Raw genomic sequence first — 17,595 nt, forward strand, 5'->3', positions numbered from 1 at the left:
CCCCCCGCCGGCCCCCCGCGATGAGGAGGGCCCTTCACTCCAGCGGGGTGAGGTGTGCGGGTCTCGGGGAGCCGGCGGGGGTCGGGGGGGCCGGAAGTGGGCCAGGGAGCTTGGAGGGCGTCTAGGAAGAGAGAAAGTGGGGGGCCGGAAGTGCAGGTGGGGGGTGTGAAGACGGTCAGGGTTCCCCGGAAATGGGATGGGGGGCCCGGAAACCAGGAGAGGGGAGGCTCTGGTGCCGGGGCCGGCCCGGAAATGGAAACTAGGGAGCAGCTCGAGTGACAACAGTTGTGGGAAGCGAGGGTCAGAGGAGGGAGAGGCCGGAGTGACTTTAGACCGCAGTAAGGGGTTCCCGGCCCGGGGGGACGGTTGAGGCCGGGCGGGGGGTCTGCACGGGGTCGCTGTTTGCCGTCGGGGGAAGTTGAGGCTGAGGCGGGAGGGCGACGGGAGGAGGGTGCAGGGGGCGTGGAGAGGCCGAGGAACTTGGCCGAGGGGAGCACGGAGCATCCTCCCCTTTACACCCCACTGGAAATTGAGGGGAGGGAGTTCAGGCCCCGGGGGCCAGCGGGTTGTCACTCCAGCCGTGTTAGCATTCAAAGCGAGTCAGGCGGTTATTTATATGTGGATTACATAAAACCCATGACAACGTCCATTCAGTTCACCCGCCGTCCTCCAGCCCTCTCCATCGCGAGTGGGATTCCAGTTGAGAAACAAGTTAGAGGGGACTTCACTGCTCGGGGGTTGTAAAAGCCTCAGTCCAGCCTTCCTCCGGGCGACTAGGTCTTTCCAAAGAGGCGCAATCCCCAATTTGCCCAGGAGGGAAAAGAAGGATTTAAAAACACGAGCGAGTGGGGGAGGGGGCCGAGAACGTGCCCCTTTGAACTCCAGCTGGGGCCTGGGAGGGAGCCAGTGACCCTGGGGTGGTGAGCCCCTGACGCCCTGGGCACCTCCTGAACCCTCGGGACAGACCCGTTTGTTTCTTAATGCCCTCATACATTGGGGGGGGGGGGGGGGGGGGGGCGGCGGCGGCGGTGGGTGTCTGTTTAATGACTACTTCTTGGTTAATGGAGGGGAGGGGGCTGAGTCAGTGTAAACGTTGGGGGTGTGGGGTGGGAGATTTTGTGGCAGAGGGCTGTTCTCAGTGGGCGAGTAACTGTCCCCTGCTGTCTCCCTTCCTGGTCGGCATTCCCCGAGCTTGTTTGGGCTGCCAAATCACCAGATCCCCGGGCTTGACTTGGTTTTGTAGGCCCCTTAATGGTGTGTTTAAACTTTCTATTCCTCGTCAGTTGCTCCTTAGGTATATTTGGCATTTCATTTTTGAAAGGCCGGGAAAGTTGGGGTCTCTGCCATGTCCACACTAAAAACAAAACAAAACAAAACAAAAATAGGGGTAAGAAGTTGAAAGAGCTATTGAGTGGGGTAAAAAACCGACCCTGGGAACAAAGGTCCTAGTTGTTGGAGTAAAAGGCCAGAGGCCTATATGTGCGGCCTGTGTGTCCTGTTTCCAGCCGGGGGAGGGAGGCAGTTTGGCCGAAGGAGTGGAACTGTCAGCGGGCTAGGGACAATGATTTGCAGGGGGCTTTATGGAGGCTTATTTTCATAATTACAGCATGCAAGGAGCTCCATATTAAGTGAAATTTCAGTAAACAGGAATTTCTAATTTTCAGATTCTCTGCTCCATGTTCAGCCCTAGAAATAGTGAACTAGTGTGGGTTGTCTGTCATCAGTGTGAGGTTGTTTGGGGAGTTACCTTCATTGATTTTAAGCTGGAGACAGCGCGTTTACATGGTGGGGCTTGATGGCTTTGTCCACATCTGCCTTTCTGTGAAAGCGCCGACATCCACAAGAATGGAAGGACTGTGAGTGGAAGGACTGTGATTACAAGGATGGTTGTTTCCATTTGCCCCCCAGGTTTGCAGGAATCTGAGTGGTTTTTAAGCCTACTCAGCTGACATTTACTATTTAGTATGTGTCCTTGAACAGGCTTTTGTTTTTAGTTTGCCATTTACTTTCTGAAAGTTTTAAAACAAGCTTGGCAGTTCCAGAAGGTGTGAAATTGTTAAAATAATTATACTTTAAAAATGGACATCATTGAGACCAGGGTAAAAATCAATGCTTTCATTTAGTCAAGTGATGCTTACTTGCCATTTTTTAAAGATGACTGTTACAGATAAGGTTTTCTGTTCATCATCTAGCAAAGAAGGTACTTCACTGGCCTGGGTATTTACAGTTAGTCTGTGACCTTGGGCTATTCGCTGGCTCTGTCTGGACTCCATTTCTGTAAAATGGGGATGGTCATCCTTATCTCACCTCTGGGTGGAAAGGGGCTGTTGAAAACTATAAGCTGCTAGAAAAATGGAAGATACCACAAATTTCAGAAAATTACATTAGCCATTTTGAGGTCATAAAAAAATAACATCTCAGCAAGTGGTGATAATGGGGGGCAGGTGGTGACAGTGGAGGGGCTGTGATGTCAGATAAGTTAAAGATAGGAAGTATAACGCTTGGCTGCTGAATTGGTAGTAGAACATGGGCCCATTTTCTACCTGTTAAAGTATTTTTTTTCTTCTGCATGATAGATAATTTTTTCACAATACAGTCTACTGAGTAAATTTATTAGTTCTGTTGGGAAACTTCAAATTTCCTAATTAACAAAATTTGTGTTACCTATTCTGACTTGTGGCTCTTATGAAATTGACTTTCTATTATCAGACACAGCAGTTAAAACATTACTGTATCTTGATCTGTATTCTTTAGTGAATGCAGGGATTTTTTTTCTTTTAAGTTCTTTTTAAGTGGATAGATGTGGAACTTTTTGAGCAAATGTGATACCAATTGTCCCCTTTATTTTTCCCTGTTTGCTGAGGTCATTTGATGGAGTCCAGTTGAAAAAGCCTGCCACTTGCCTTTCATCTTGAATCAGGTTCTTACTGATACCAGCCTGACATGTGCTTTTCCCTCATTTAAAGTCATTGTAGATTCATTTCAAGTCATCCTTGAACTCACTTCCTCAAAAACTTGTGAGATCTTTGCCTTTTATTTCTTGGTTTCTGTATATGCTTCATTTTTGAATTACATGTTAACATTTGTTGACATGTGTTCCTTTTGTTTCTTCAGTGGGATTACAGGCTTCCTGAAGGCCAGCATTTTCTAATAGTTATGTTTTGCACAAAAGTGCAATCATAAACCTGATGGAACATGATGCCTTTTCTCTTTCTCACACCGAACCAGTGTCTACCTTCACTTGCTGAATATATAAGCGGTCTTCAGCTTGGAAAGGCAATTGGCACCAACAGATACTTTTGGATGCTGTTTCCTGTTTCATGATTGTGGCCTCTTCCTAGCTCCTTAATGTACCATCAGAGTGTCTGCATAGGGCACAAAAATGAGGGTTTAATGGACATTATACCTCCACCAGTTGTGTTTATAATCTTGCTGCTGGTAGTTCTTCACTGTGCTAACAGTTTGACATGTATTTTCTTTTTAGCGTGTCCAGTTCAAATAGCTGTGCTACAGTTTCTTGACGGCCTCAGTCCCCAGTAATTGTCTTTCTACATTCTCTACCTGCTTTTGTGGGTGACTTCACATGGTTGGTGTTTATTGTTTCTTGTGATAAGTGATCAACAGACTGATGCTGGAATTGATGTTTTTTAAGTAAATTGTACTATATATTTCAGTTGTGCATAATTGTTGATAACAATGATTGTCGTTTAACTTAGATAATATATTGAATTTTAAAAAATGTAATCCTCGAGTTTTACTATCCTAACTTAGTGCTGGTTTCAGGCTATTGGCAAAAAGAAGTAATTTCCTAGGCTGCAAGAAGACTGTTTAATAGGTTTTATTTTTTGAGGCCTTTTTAGATTTTGGTCATGGTTCTTGGAGTTTCATGAAACTGAATTGGCCAGAAGAAAATGGAACTTGTCCATTACTCAGACTGACCTCTTTGTCTCTAGTGTGCAGAGCTGTTGCTAACAGTCGTGCAGTTATGCTTGATGTAGAAGTCGCCCTCTGTTCTAGAAAAGCCGCCTGTTGCTTTGTTTTCTTCAGGGAAACAGGTCTGTTGAAGTGTGCATCTGACTTGAAGATAAAAGTCTTAGGTTCCAGTCCTGGAGCTTTGTCTTTTCCTATTTTTGTGACCTTGGGCAGTAATTTAACCTTTGTGAGTTTCAGGTACTGAGTCTGAAAGCTGCGGTTATCACCACCTACCTAGAATCATTTGGCACTTAGCTGCTGCCCACTCTAGTTAGGATACGAGCCAGAAAGATGGGCTGGGACACAGGTCCTACGTCTTGTGTTTCTGTGCAAAGTCTTCTACCTTGATTACCCTTCTAATGTATATTTAGGTGTCTTAATGAAAATGTTTTGCAAAATTTAATAGAATTCATTGAAAAATCAGTATGCAGCTGATTCCTCAGTCAATTAGGAATTCTTGAGGTCACAGTTTCTCTTTAGCCCTAGTATCTATCTCACAGAGATTGGCCCTTAAAAGGGCTTCTTTAATTGTTTATTGAAAAGTCTTGTGAGAATAAAATAATGAAAGTGAAAATATTTTGTAATGGTTTAATGCCCTACTTATTTTCATACATTTTGATCATTGTTGCTGCTAAATGGTTTTGGGAGTATTCTTTGTAATTAGTTGGTACATATTTTAGAGTGGAAGTCACTTTAGTCACACACATTAAAAAAAAAATTAGGGCAAGTCATTTCATGATTTTTGTTATTTGCGTGTAATAGTTGATCATTTAAATGTTACATGGGGGTCTAAACATGTCTTAGTACAAGGTACATGTTTGGTTCAAAACTGAGTATCAGTTTAGAGTTTCTTTTCAGAAAGGATGTATTTATGTCTATAAACATGTAATCCATATGTGGATATTGAAGGCTATTTATAAATTGAAGTGTCTGACAGCAAGACTTGAAGTCACAGTATTTCAATGTGTATTTTAATCACCTTGTTGGTTGTCATAACCAGTGAGTTGTACCCTGACTTGAGAACTCCTACTCCTTCCACCCATGGGAGCACTCTGAATAAATACATGTACCTTGTGTTACTGCTTAAGGTCACATTAACTCAATTTGAAGTCTTTATGCTGGTAAACACGTGCGGTACCCTGGAAACCAAAGTGAGTTTTTCTGGAGAGCCCATCTGAAATTCACCATTGAGTTGTAATTTAAGCTGCTCTGTGTCCTTAGAGTGCAGGTTCATGGAGATCATGTGGAGGGTTTCCCTCAACCCCCTTAAAAAAAAAAAAAAAAGAAAAAACTTTCTCAAAGACCTGGTGCTTGTAGCTGCTGAGTACATAGGTAGCGCTTGAAAACCCTGTAACTTCGGCTGTGGCCCTGGTGTTTTGTAATCCTGTCCGCTCCACACGCTCAGGCTCCATGCACGCAGTCAGCTTGAACTGCTTGGTCCTCTCTGAACACACCCAGGACTTGAGCATTCTTGCCTGGCTCTTGTTTTTCCTGCCTGGAATGATACCCTTATCTCTCGTGGCTGTAGCACACTTACCTTTGTTCACTCGCTCCTGTAAAGTCTTTACTCTCTGCTCCCATCTCTCCTTCTGCTCCTTTCTCCACCATTTTGTCTGTCTCAGTTGCCTGTCACTGTCTTAAGAGGCCTCTGACCTCCATGGTGGTCGCACAAGACTCCTCACATGATGTGCAAGTGGTAGGTGGCAGTGGTTGAGTTTGTGTGCAACAGTGCACACAACGAGAAGTTGCATTGTGAGTAAAATTAGCGTCATTTGCCCTCACTTGCTCCACAGCATCATTTGCTGATTTTAGTTTTTCATGGTTGATAGCTGAATGTCGAGTCCTAGAATTTTAAGTTTTCCAGAATTAGACTTGACTAAAATCAGCTCCTATTTTAGTACTATTTTAGTAACTTGGTTGCTAAACTATGTGTGTTAGTAAGTGGTATTTGATAACATATGTATGAGGTGGAACAGCAAGGGGACGGCAGAGGCCTTGTCTTTTGAGTTCTGTTACATTTCAGAGTTGATAATCTCTTGTTTGACTGACTTGATAACTATTTATAGTATAGAATTTGGTGTAGAGGACTATCCTGTAGATATACTAAATGCAGGTTGTTGCATTTAGAAAACCTGATAGGAGAATCTAAATTAAGAAACAGATGAATTAGGGTATGATTTTTGGCTCTACTGAAGATGTTGCTGGAAGCACCTTCATTATATAGATTATTTCATCAGTAACTCATGTGTTTCTGGTTATATATACAAGGTCTACCCTTGCAGGGAGTGTTGAGGAGAAACCAGGTTTATAAAATGAGATCTTTTATCTTGAAATGTACTTTATTATAGGTAAGTTTGAACTGTGACAACAGAGCATAGAAATTCTCTAACTGTAATATTTGTTGCTAGTACACAGTTGAGTTTTTAAAACGGGGTGGTAGGTACTTAAGTTCCGTGAAGACCCAGTCTCAGGTGGATGGTACTGTAGAAGGCTTCTCAGAGAGGGGGTGGACTTGAACTGGCCTTGGCCTTGATGGTTTGATGAGAGCTTGAAGGTATAATCAGGGTGAGAGGCTCAGGGTAAGAAACCGGCCCTCCAGGGTAGAATCCACATTTGTGAAATAACCGGAAGTCTGGGCTGAGGTTATTAAGACTTTGAAATGGGAGATTAAGGAATTAAATTTAACGAATACACAGTGACAACATGAAAAATGCACAAACACATTTAATTTCTAAGTGAATTGAAAAGAAGTCAAAGTGCTTTTAGATGTTATAAAAACTAGAAATTCCTTCCCTTCTAGGGCTGCATATGAGAGTTGTGTTGTTTTGGGTGACAGGCAATGGAGGCAGAACTCCTTGTATGGTTTCCCTATGTGCTAAAGTAGTTTTGTTAATAAGCAGGAGCTGCTTAATTGTCTAAATGACTCCCCTGCCTCCGTTCAGGCATCACATTCTTCCTGGAGTGGAAATTGGCAGTCATTTTGTTTCAACACACTCAACTTGTTTATTCAGAGATTTTTTTTTTAAGAGGACGGTTTGAGAATTAATGCATGGTTTTTTTGGGTGAGTTACTCAGTAATTTGTTGGTCTTGTAGGAGAGACTTGCTTAGTATATAATGCAGTGAAGAAATGCTATTTAAAACTAAGTAAATTGTGGTTGAAGTATTTGCATACTTTTAAAAAGTAGAACATTACCCACTAAAATCAAGTTAAGTATTTTAATAGAGTATTTGCCTAGCACTGTATGTGTTAGTCCAGTAGATTGTTGCCCTGTTACCTTTGTGAATGTTGCACAAGAGGCAGGAGGGCATGTTTTTCTGCAAGACAATTGTAGGACTTCCTATTTTTCTCCCTGTTGTGAAGCATTTATTTCCATTTCTCCTGCCCACCTAGGGAAAGCAGCAGCTCAGTCTCCAGAGGAAATTAGACCTGATCTCTCTACCCCTCCACCCCATGCCAGGGGCATTTGTGCCCTTTTCCCAGTAGATGGCAACAATTAGGTTCAGTTTTGAGCGGATTCACTAGTTCTTTGTGATCACACCTGTTTGCTAATAATCGTCTCTCAGTTGTCATTTAGGAATTCTACTGTTGATTTGTACATTGTGGACACAAACTGCTTTTCTCATAAAACTAGACTGTTCCCGGCAGAGTTCATCTTCCTTTTTCCGTCCCTCTTCCTCCTTGCCTCTTTCAACAGTTTTGCCCCTCCAGTTGCTGCTGTGAGCTAAGACCTGGGGCATTTCACCCTCTGCTGTGGCATTGTAAGACAATCTGCCTGCCTCTTCTGGCCAGCTAGTTAGTGTCACTTTTCAGCTGCTGTATATTAAGCCATGCCATTTTTTCCAGGTATCTTTTCATTACATAAATCAGGTACTAAAAGGAATTACTGAAGAGAGAGCAAGCCATTATTTGGGGTCTGTTGTAGTGCCCGTTTTAAATGATCTCAGTTTTTATCTTAAGTCAGCTAAGGAAATAGGAAACTGGAAGTTTGGAATCACAGCATTTTTCGGTGAGCTGAACCTGCGACTTAACCTCATATTCAGCACAAGTTTGAGTGCTTTTTTTTGCTATTAAAGGAAAACCAAGGTGACTCATAATTGCACAATTAACTTTTAAGAGTTTACTGTATTTGGAATAACTTTCAGGATATCCACTGAGTTTGCTTAAATTTTAATGCAAAAGGATTTGGGAAGTTTTCATATTACGTTTTTTTGTTTGTTTCTTTAAAGAGAGTAACTCTTAAAAGTCATAACAACAAAAACTGGTAACTATGGAGAGGGGTGAACTGAATTGACTGGTGATCTTTTTGCAGTATATGTAAATATATCAACCTGGAACTCAGTTATACCACAGTTTTAAAAATAGAGTGTAAAAACAAAGTTAGGATTTGGTTAATCTGCAGTTTAAAGTAAAGTCAAGGAAGCAGTAGTTCCCCAAAAGACTACAGTCATACCTGATGTAAGGGTTAGTGATACAAAGCAATTTTTTGGTTTCTAGCATTTTTCTACGAAAGGTGTTGGCTTAAATTGTATAGCTATGCTCTCAAAGTCAGAAAAATAATCATTTAAGGCATTTTAGCACTCAGTGAACTTATTTTGAAGTTAGCAGTTGAGATAGAATTGGTGTATTGTTGTAAATATTTTTGAACACTTTTCTTCAGGTCCTAGATTAAAATGTGAGATTATGAAGGTAAATAAGACGTTGTCCTTGGCTTTGAATTTATAATATTATAGGGAGTGTAGTGGCTTTGGAACTGAATTAACCCTGAAAACTCTTAAACTGAATCTGAGGCATGACTCATCAGGGACTAGCTGCTTGAACTAGAGAATGTGGTAAAAATACTACCAGTATATTTCTCAAAACAGTGCTAAGGACCTCCATGTTTACTTGCTCGTGTTGAGTTCCAAATGCAACTGCTAGTTCACCTTTCTGATGTGACTTTGACTGTACATACGTATAGTGTAGTCTGATGGTGACCTTAATCAGCCCAGTGGTGTGGGAGATTAATGGGATACGAAAAAGCTTCTTGAGTAACCGCGACAATAATGATACTAGTAGCAGCTGCTGCAGCAGCAGCAGCAAGTGCCCTCTGCGGCTGAATCCTTCCCTTGGTTCTGTGGTGCTTCTTGTGGAAGAGCAGTCTCCCCGGGGCCTGAGTCTGGGTTAGGGAGGTGGGGGGTGGGGGTGATTCGGGGGTGGGGTCTTAACGTGAGCTGTAAACTGGGAGCAGACTTCATCAGGAAAAGTGGTGGGGGCTGGTGAGAGAGGCAGAAGAGAGTCCATCATACCATGTAAAGTAGGATGTGTTCTGTTTACTGAGTTCTTTATTCTAGATCTTCACAGGAGTTCATACTCCCCTGTGCTTTGAGCTGCTCCTGGTTATTCATCTCCCCAGTTGAATAGAACAGGAAATATATACTGAAAAATCAGATGAAAGTATGAACACATTAATGTCTGTAGTTTCCGCGGACATTTTGTTTCTCCTGTAAATTGGCATTTTTAATCTTAAAGCTTTTATCATTTTTCCTAGAAAATTTTGCTTTTTTGTGGCCTTACACATCTATATAGTTTGAAGGTAGCACTATACAGAAAGATTGGACTTTGAGGCCAGATATTGGCTTTGAATATGTTCCTTATTCCAGCCATGTGATGCTGGGCAAGTCATTTCAACTTTTTGAGATGTTTAAACTGGACTGTTTAGAGTCTGGCCTTAATAGTATATACTTGATAAGTGCTGCTTGCTATTGTTTAGACAAATAGTGATGAAAAATGTTTATGGTCATAGACTTGGGGAGATGCACTTTAAATACTTTGGTAGAGGGTTCTACTTTTGGTAGAGATGTACTTCAGTAGAGGGTTCACACAATGCCATCTTCCAGAAGGGTCAGCAAGCTTCTGCAGGGTGCCAGATGGCAAATATTTTTGACTTTTCTTTGACCCTGCAGCCTGTGGGTGCGGCCTCTGCCTTGGGGCAAGAGCAGCCGCCTTCGGCCTGTGGGCTGTAGTTTGCCAGCCCTGCTCCAGAGTTCTTGCTGCCTTGCCTTTGTTCACAGGACTTTGAAATATGCCATCTCTTCATTTTCGAGATAATGTGATAATGTTCTGAGTGATGAAAGTTTAAGTGGCTGAGAGCTGAGATGGGGCTTCAGTCTAAATCCTGACTCTTAACACTCTTCGCGGCCCGACCTTGAATAAATTACTTAATTTTGACTTCAGTTTCCCTGTGTGGATAGTGGGAATCAGAGCAGAAGTCACACATCCCAGGCTTGTTGTGGGGACTCAGAAATTGCAGGATGTTTAGAGCAGCGTCTGGTACCGCGAGGTGCGCGAGGCGTGCCTTCTGGGAGGAGGCGCTGTCCGGCCGGAAGCCCGTCTTGCGAGAAGATGGGCCTCCCCGCCATCTTGGAGTGCCTCGTGGGCCGAGCCGGGTCCGGCGTTTCGTGAGCATTGGAGCGCTGCGGCGAGGCACTGGGGCCCCAGCTGTCCTGTCTCCCAGGAGTCACTTAAGGTTGGGCGATGCCACTGCACGGGCTTTCTTTGAGTTTTTAATTAGAGATGTGCCTGATTCAGTTAAGTGATCAAGTAGTTGCTTTTTTTGACTAAGGTATTGTTTTTTATGTTAACGGTTATTTTAAATGTTTTATTTTTACAGTAGATGTAAATGTGTACAATTACAGCCCATGGTGTGTGAATTTATTATTTTTAAGGTGTAGTTGAGGTTAGAATACATTAACAGGCAACTAAATGGAGAATTTAAAGGGAAAACATTCCTCACCTTAACTAGTAGCTAGGTGCGTGGAAAAACTTTTGGGAGGCTGTTTCTGCATGTGCTCCAGGTTCACATGTTTTATCCCTGTAATTAGGGTGGCCTTGACAACAGCTAGTAGCTTCAAATTCGTAAAGTTAGAGTCACACGTGTGATTTCTTTTGCTATTTGCTATAATTTTAGAGTAATTCCCTTTACCCAGTTTCAGTGTCATTGTTTTGTTTTCAGACTTTTTTAATTAACGAAAAAGCTTTATTTCAAGAATGATAAGATGCCCTTTGTTGAAGAGAGGCCAGTGTGGTGCACACTGCACTTCCCTGTGACTCGGGGAGTCATTGCATGCTTATTAGCTTTTCAGGGTGTGGGGGGTGCGTCAGGGTGTTGGCCCCTGACTGACCCATTGTCAGTCAGCCTTCTACTGAGACTTAAGTTCCCCAGTGGTGTTTGGACTGAGTTGTTTGTTCAGTGAGTGGGTCCCCTTTACTAATTGGTGGTCTTAAATATATTTGTGGGTCATGTGACCCACACTCCACTCCCCCAACTTTTCATAGGTGTTGGGTTTCAAAACTATTTACTGGAATTCTTTATTAAGTAGGTAATTCAGAGCGAAGGTTTGCCTCACGTGGCTGTACAAGTGATAATTCCGGTAGCTCAAAGGTATTTAAAAAAAGTGTATTTGTTGTAAAGTCCTTTATCCTTAGAAAGGTCTTAGGGGATCAGTGAAGCCCTTTTTAGTAGAACCTTTCCAAACCACCTGATTTTTAAAATAGCGGCATAGTGTAGGCCTGGTCTGCGACAAGTGAGGACCTGTTGTGTGCTACGCGCATGTGCAAAAGCCTCTTGGCCTTCAGCGTGTCTGCCTCCTGAAGTTTGGCCAGTTTGGCCTTGGCTGCCTGCCCGTGGGAGTGACTTCCACCAGTGTTTGCTCCCTTGTGGAGTCTCAAATGCTGGGTACTGAAACAGTTTTAAAACAAAACTCTTTATTTTAGAATGGCTTTAGATGGCCAAACTAGTTGCCAAGACCCTCACTCTGTGCTGTTCGCCAGGCTGACCTGTGCCACTGTTATAGGGCGGCAAATCTGTTCCAGGACACAGGGAGAGGGACACCCCTGAAGCCCCCAAACCTGCCTGCTCTAAGTGGGTTCTGCCATCCACTGCAACAAGACAAAACATATAAAACTTTAATGAAAAGGGACTTTAATACAGTAAATATACGGAACACAAAGAACAGAACTTCTAAATCAAACACCTGAAGTGACCCGTCCCCTCGTGGGCAAAAGTCAACCCAAAAGGGATGGGCCCAAAGCAGGCCTGAAAGCCGCCACTAGACTAAAGCACCTTCTGGCCGGGACCCATGGAAAAGGGTCAGACATGGCCAGACACATCTGGGAGGAAAAGAGCAACATCAAAATCAATACAAACACTGCCATAGTCACCTCGCTGCAGGTCTCTCACCCACATCTGCCTTAGCCAGTCCAGGGTCAGGAAACAAGCCCGGCTTCTTAGTCACATGCTCGCTGCTCCGTGTGTTTTCCTCAGGTCTCCTCCTCCTCCATCCTACTTCATTCTCCTCTTCTCTCTTCTCTCCTTTTTCTCTGCTCTGCTCCACCCTCCTTCTGGGTGGGGCAGGGAACCTGGAACTTCCCCTTTTCCTAGGGACCCCCTGTTACATCACGATCTTGGTGTATGTGACTCGACCAGTGGACCACGACACGCCATTGCTCCTGCTTGCTTTGGAGTCCCTTGGTGTTACCTACCTAGTGTCCTCCTGTTCCAGGGCCCTGGAGAGGGTGCCACGTTACATCCAGTGGGCAGCTTTTAAAAACTTCAGGCATTAGGGTGATCTTGTTAAATGTGAATAGGGAAAATTTAGAACCATACAGAATCTCACCACCTGCTACTCCACTATAAACTTTTATGTGTTCTGAGTTTTAAAAAGTACTTACTGTGCTTTCCCTGTGCTATTAAGATATTTCTCCTGTTATGCTCTTTATTAATATTTGAGTTGTAGTCACTTAACCATAATTTATCTGATCTTTTAAAAACTATTAATAGTGTTTAAGGAACAGTTTTGTTTATAATGCAAGTTTTTGAATGAGGTTATTCTGCACTAGATTGGGGAGTGTTCCCCTATACGCCTGTGTGTGTGTCTGTGGGGGGCGCAGTCGGGGGGAGTTCGAAAGCTCTTCTTACTCTTGGGGTCCTGTTTGGTCCTGTGCCATCTGCCTTTACCTGCATGTTCTTCTTGCTGCCTGGAATTATCTTCTAGACCTTTCATGGCTGTCTCCTTGTGTATGTGGTCATGGCTCAGAAAAACCCCTCAAAGAAGCCATTGTTGGTCACCCTAACAGTCATAATTCCTTCATCTGATAGGAGTGTTTTCACCTGCAAGTAATAGAAACCTCTGCTGTCAGAGCCTTAGGCACATGGGGTTTGTTTTGCCTCAGATAGCATGGTTCAGCGAGCCGCGCAGTGGTTCCAGTGACGACTAGGCTCTGTTGTCCTTAGCAGGGATCCTCCTGGACCCCAGATGACTGTCAGAGCTTGAAGTCATTACATCTGTCCTGTTGGTGGCAGACTGGACACGATGTTTTTTGTTTTTCCTTAATCTAGAAGGCAAAAGTATTCTAGACTATCTTCAGCATGCCTTAACTGTACATACCTCTCATTGGGAGAACAGGGTCGTATATCTCTAGCTAAGAGTCATAGTATGTATGGAAAGATAGGTTTAGACTACTGTCTTAAATTCTTTCCACCTCGATCCATAAAAAGAAATGCCTTGGGCCCGCCCCGGTGGCGCAGCGGGTTAGAGCGCAGCACTGCAGAGCTACCAGCAGCCCCCTCAGCAGTCTGATCCCCAGCCAGGGCGGTGATCTGCATAGCGCAGCAAAGCTCTCCTGTCTCCCTTGACGCTCCCCTTAGCTGTATATTTCAGTAGATCCGCCTGTTCTGCTGCCCACTCTCTCTCTGGTGACTCCTCTCTACCCGGGTAGCAGTTCTGTATGCATAAATAAATAAATCATAAAAAAAAAAGAGGGCCTCCTTGTTGGCGCATTGGGTTATAGCACAGCACAGAGAAGCTAAAGCCACTTCCGCATGAGTTCAATTCCCGCCTGCCCCAGAGGTGACCACATGGCGCGGCAGACCTCTCCTGGCCCGCCTGCTGCCAGCAGGCAGTGGACTTCGTCCATCTGCTTGTTCTGCTCCCCACGCTGCCTGTGGTGAATTCTCTCATGGCCCCTGCACCTCTGGCCTGTACCCCAGTTCTGTATGCATAAATAAATAAATCTTAAAAAAAAAAGGCCTTACTCCCTGTCACCAGTGTAGGAGTGAAAAATGCGCACCTCTGAAGAAGTGCATTCCACCACCAACAGTGTTTAGTCATTATGCACGCTGCTGTTTTTATTCTTTATTTCATGTAAAACTGGTTATGACCGTCTAATTCTGGGAATTAACCTTTTTATGTGGTGTGGACCCTTCATCAGTCTTAAACTGTGGCAGCACCTCAAAATAATAATTTTAAATTCCTAAGAGAAATGGATAAGTGAGAGCTCCCAGTACACGAGAATGTTGAAACCTCTCTCTGAAAATGTTCAGCTTGTTGTTGTAATACAGTAATGTTTCATTCTAGCATTTTCAGTAACATGATCTAGCATCTGCTCAAAGAGGTGAGGTGTGTAAATAATATTTTAAGGTAATAGTAACAATTGTAATGCGATATGATAATACCTGATTTTTCTTGGTGCACAGCACAAGCACGGCCACTAGTGCTGGGTTTGTAACTTGTTACTGGTGGGAGAAGAGGTCACATTTCAGTAGGTCCGCCTGGTCTGCTGACTATATGCGGCCATGTAATTGGGCTACTGCTGCTCTAAAGTGTTCACCTTAATACATTACTGCTAGTAATGAGTGGCTAGTCTAAGTTAATTTCAAGACTCTAATCTTCCTGTATGAGAAAAATACTGACTTTATCCCAGTTTTGATTTAGCTTCTGGAACGTGAAGGAGCATGTACCCCTTGTGAGGCAGGGCTGTTGTAGTCAGGAAGGAGGGGGTAGATGAAACCGGGGTAGGGAAATCCTTCTGCCTTTTCCTGCTTATAGTCCCCCCTTGCTTTATTCTCTTCCAGCTTAATTTTTCTTACAGTACTAAGCTTGTGTTTCTCCCTGGTAGAATAGAAGTTCTGCGAGGGGAGAGACTGTGGAATTAGTCAAATTCTTGTTAAGTGAGTAGATTAGTAAGACCTGGCACTCCCAAGTGTCTACTAATAATGCAGTCTTCCAAGATAGGTGCAGCTGATAGAAAGTGGTGGAGTTTCTGTCAAGTCTCTGCTGTGTGGTGCTGTTAAACAAAGGTGTTTTTTCCTTGGTTGATGGGTATAAAATGACTTGTATTCATGTGGCTCCCCCTCTGCATTTTCAGAAGTGTGAGTATGTCTCAAATAGTTGTAAATTAGAAGTGAAGAGTTCTTTTAAATTGTAAGGCGGAGTAAAAAGAGTTTCTCTCAGTCAAAAGTTGTTGTCTAAGGACATTTGTCCAAATCTCCCTTTGCAACAGTGCAGCCCTGCCCCTTAAATTCTTTAAACTTCAAGGCACAGGCTTTCCCTTCAGCAGTTACTTTTCTTTTCCTTTTAAAAGTGGATTTACTTAAAATGCAGCAGAACTGATTTATGAAAATGCGAGAAAAAAAGGGGCTTTTTGTTTTTGGTTACATTTCATTTTGAAGTTTTCTTAGAGCATTCTTTCTTCCTACTTTACAGGGCAATTCAGTGCATTTGCACAGTTGGAATGCAGGCATCTATCGATGGTACCTTTTTCTGGTCCACATACCTAGCTTGAATATCTACCCCTTGCACTTTAGGTTTTGTTAAAGTTTTGAAAAAGTTTTGTTGAAAGGTAAACTAGTACTTTTTTTGGTGCAGAGGGCCTTTGTGAGTCTAGAACTACTTTTGGAACAGATGAGTGATATTATTCATGTTGGAATTGTTCATTACTGTTTTGTTTGTTTTAGGAAAAGTTTCGTGCTTATATTTGGTCACATTAGGTATTGTGAAATATCGTAAAGTGTTTACGTAACTAGTGTGAGTATTTCTGGGTTTTATTTTATTTTTGTATTTATTGGCTGTGTAGGATGCAAAAAGTTTCTAACCAGTGTGACTGAAGTGGAAAAGGTGTCGTCATTAGGATAGAGACTAGCAGGTGTGCCGCTGGTAGTGGCAGATGCCCTGAAAATGCACCCCCTGTCTTTAGGAACCTTCATTCTTAGCAGACAGTTGATTTGTCTTTAAAATGTCAGCTTGGCACGCCTCCTAGTACCTGTTGGAGGAGTCCGGCCTATCACATTGTTGGCATATGTGATGTTTTAAGAGCAGCTCACTTAGGGTTTTTCTCTTAATGCAGTGCTTTGGAAGGCAGGAAGGATTTTTGAGCAGAACAGAATTTTTAAAACCACTTCAGCTAATTTATGTGCCATACAGCTTACTCATTTTAAGTGTGAAGTGTTTTTCATATAGTCACACAATCGTGCAACCCTTCCCGCCATCTAATTTCAGAACATTTTCATCACTGCAGAAAAACAAAACCCATCACCCATAGCTTTTGGATGTCATAAACTGTGGTTAAGTTTTAGAATTGGCAGCCCACAGTCCTGTGTCGACTGCTGTTGGTATCTTACGTGTTAAGGAAAGATGTTGTCTGCTGTGTGGTATGGGGCTCCAAGCAGCCTCTACCTGCTGTTCAGATCTTTTCCTCCTAGGAGCTCCTTCCCTGCTGGTACTTTTGACTTTCTGTTTCTACTTAAAATCATTGTTACTTGAACTTACATCTCCTCTTACTTAGAAAATAAGCTTGTTGGTTGGCTGTAACAGTGTCACCTGAAGGTTGGGATAGGGAACTGTTCTTGGAAGATGCCAAGTTCACTTCAGGCCAGAATTAGTTCCCCAAGGGCCACTAGTCAGCTCTTCTGTATTCCTGGGTTGTAGATGTTCAAGTAACAGGTACAATGGAATTTGCAATCGACTCTTAACGAGATCCTCTCCACTTATTAGATAAAATTTATGTAGAATGTTTTGTTCTTGAGGATTGTTTTGTTGAGAAAGATTAGCCCTGTCTGTGTTAGTGTAGAGGTCATTTATGTCGCTGGGCTGTCTTGGCAGTTAGTTGGTAAGACGTTTTCAGACTTCTTCCTTCAGACCCCTCTGCAGTCACTGGTTTTTCCTCATCACTCACTGATGACTTGGTTCTTACCGAAGCTGTTCCTCTGCCGCTTGCCTCCAGTTTTATAAGCACACCTTTCTCTCCTGGGCACATAATTCTTTTGTAATCCCTGAGTTTTCATGCTTCCGTGCTTGGGAGATGCGGCTTCCCCTAAGCCTACGTGATAGTGTCAGCACTTCAGAGAGTGGTCTGCTGCTTTGCTGGACGCGTACCCTGCGGCCTTCTGGAGTTTTGTCCGGCGTGCCTGCTGCATGCATTCGAACATCTCCACTGTCTGCCCTGCCTGACCTAGCTGCTGTGGTCTTGCCCAGCACCACATGGGGAGGCACTTAACTGTCCTCGTTCACATTTTGGAAGAGTGTGTTGTCTTTTTGCCTCTTTCTTGTTTTGCCTATTTTTTAAATGTTTGTGGGTGAGAAATGATTGGCTGTGGTTTTGTTCAGTTTCTTTCTCTTGCTTTTACTAAAACTACAGTGGGTACTTGTATTAGTCATACTTCATTTCAGCAGTTTTCTACTTTAAATTTCAGTAAAAGATGAGAAAAAAAATCCCAAATTTTATGAAGCCGCAGTAATTTTTCGTGTACTCGACCGTGCTTGCTGTGGTCAGTTAAGAAATATTGAGGTCTTTTTTTTTTTTTTTT

The 17,595-nt window shown here is 43.2% G+C and overlaps 1 protein-coding gene across 1 annotated transcript in view; it reads left to right on the plus strand.

The window, feature by feature from the left end:
- Positions 1-17,595, plus strand: part of TRIP12 (thyroid hormone receptor interactor 12) — a 129,811-nt gene that overhangs the window by 784 nt on the left and 111,432 nt on the right. The gene's annotated exons all lie outside the window — the stretch shown is intronic.

The sequence above is a fragment of the Condylura cristata genome, unplaced genomic scaffold (genome assembly GCF_000260355.1).
Source record: "Condylura cristata isolate star-nosed mole 26May11 unplaced genomic scaffold, ConCri1.0 scaffold00002, whole genome shotgun sequence".
Lineage (NCBI taxonomy): Eukaryota > Metazoa > Chordata > Mammalia > Eulipotyphla > Talpidae > Condylura > Condylura cristata.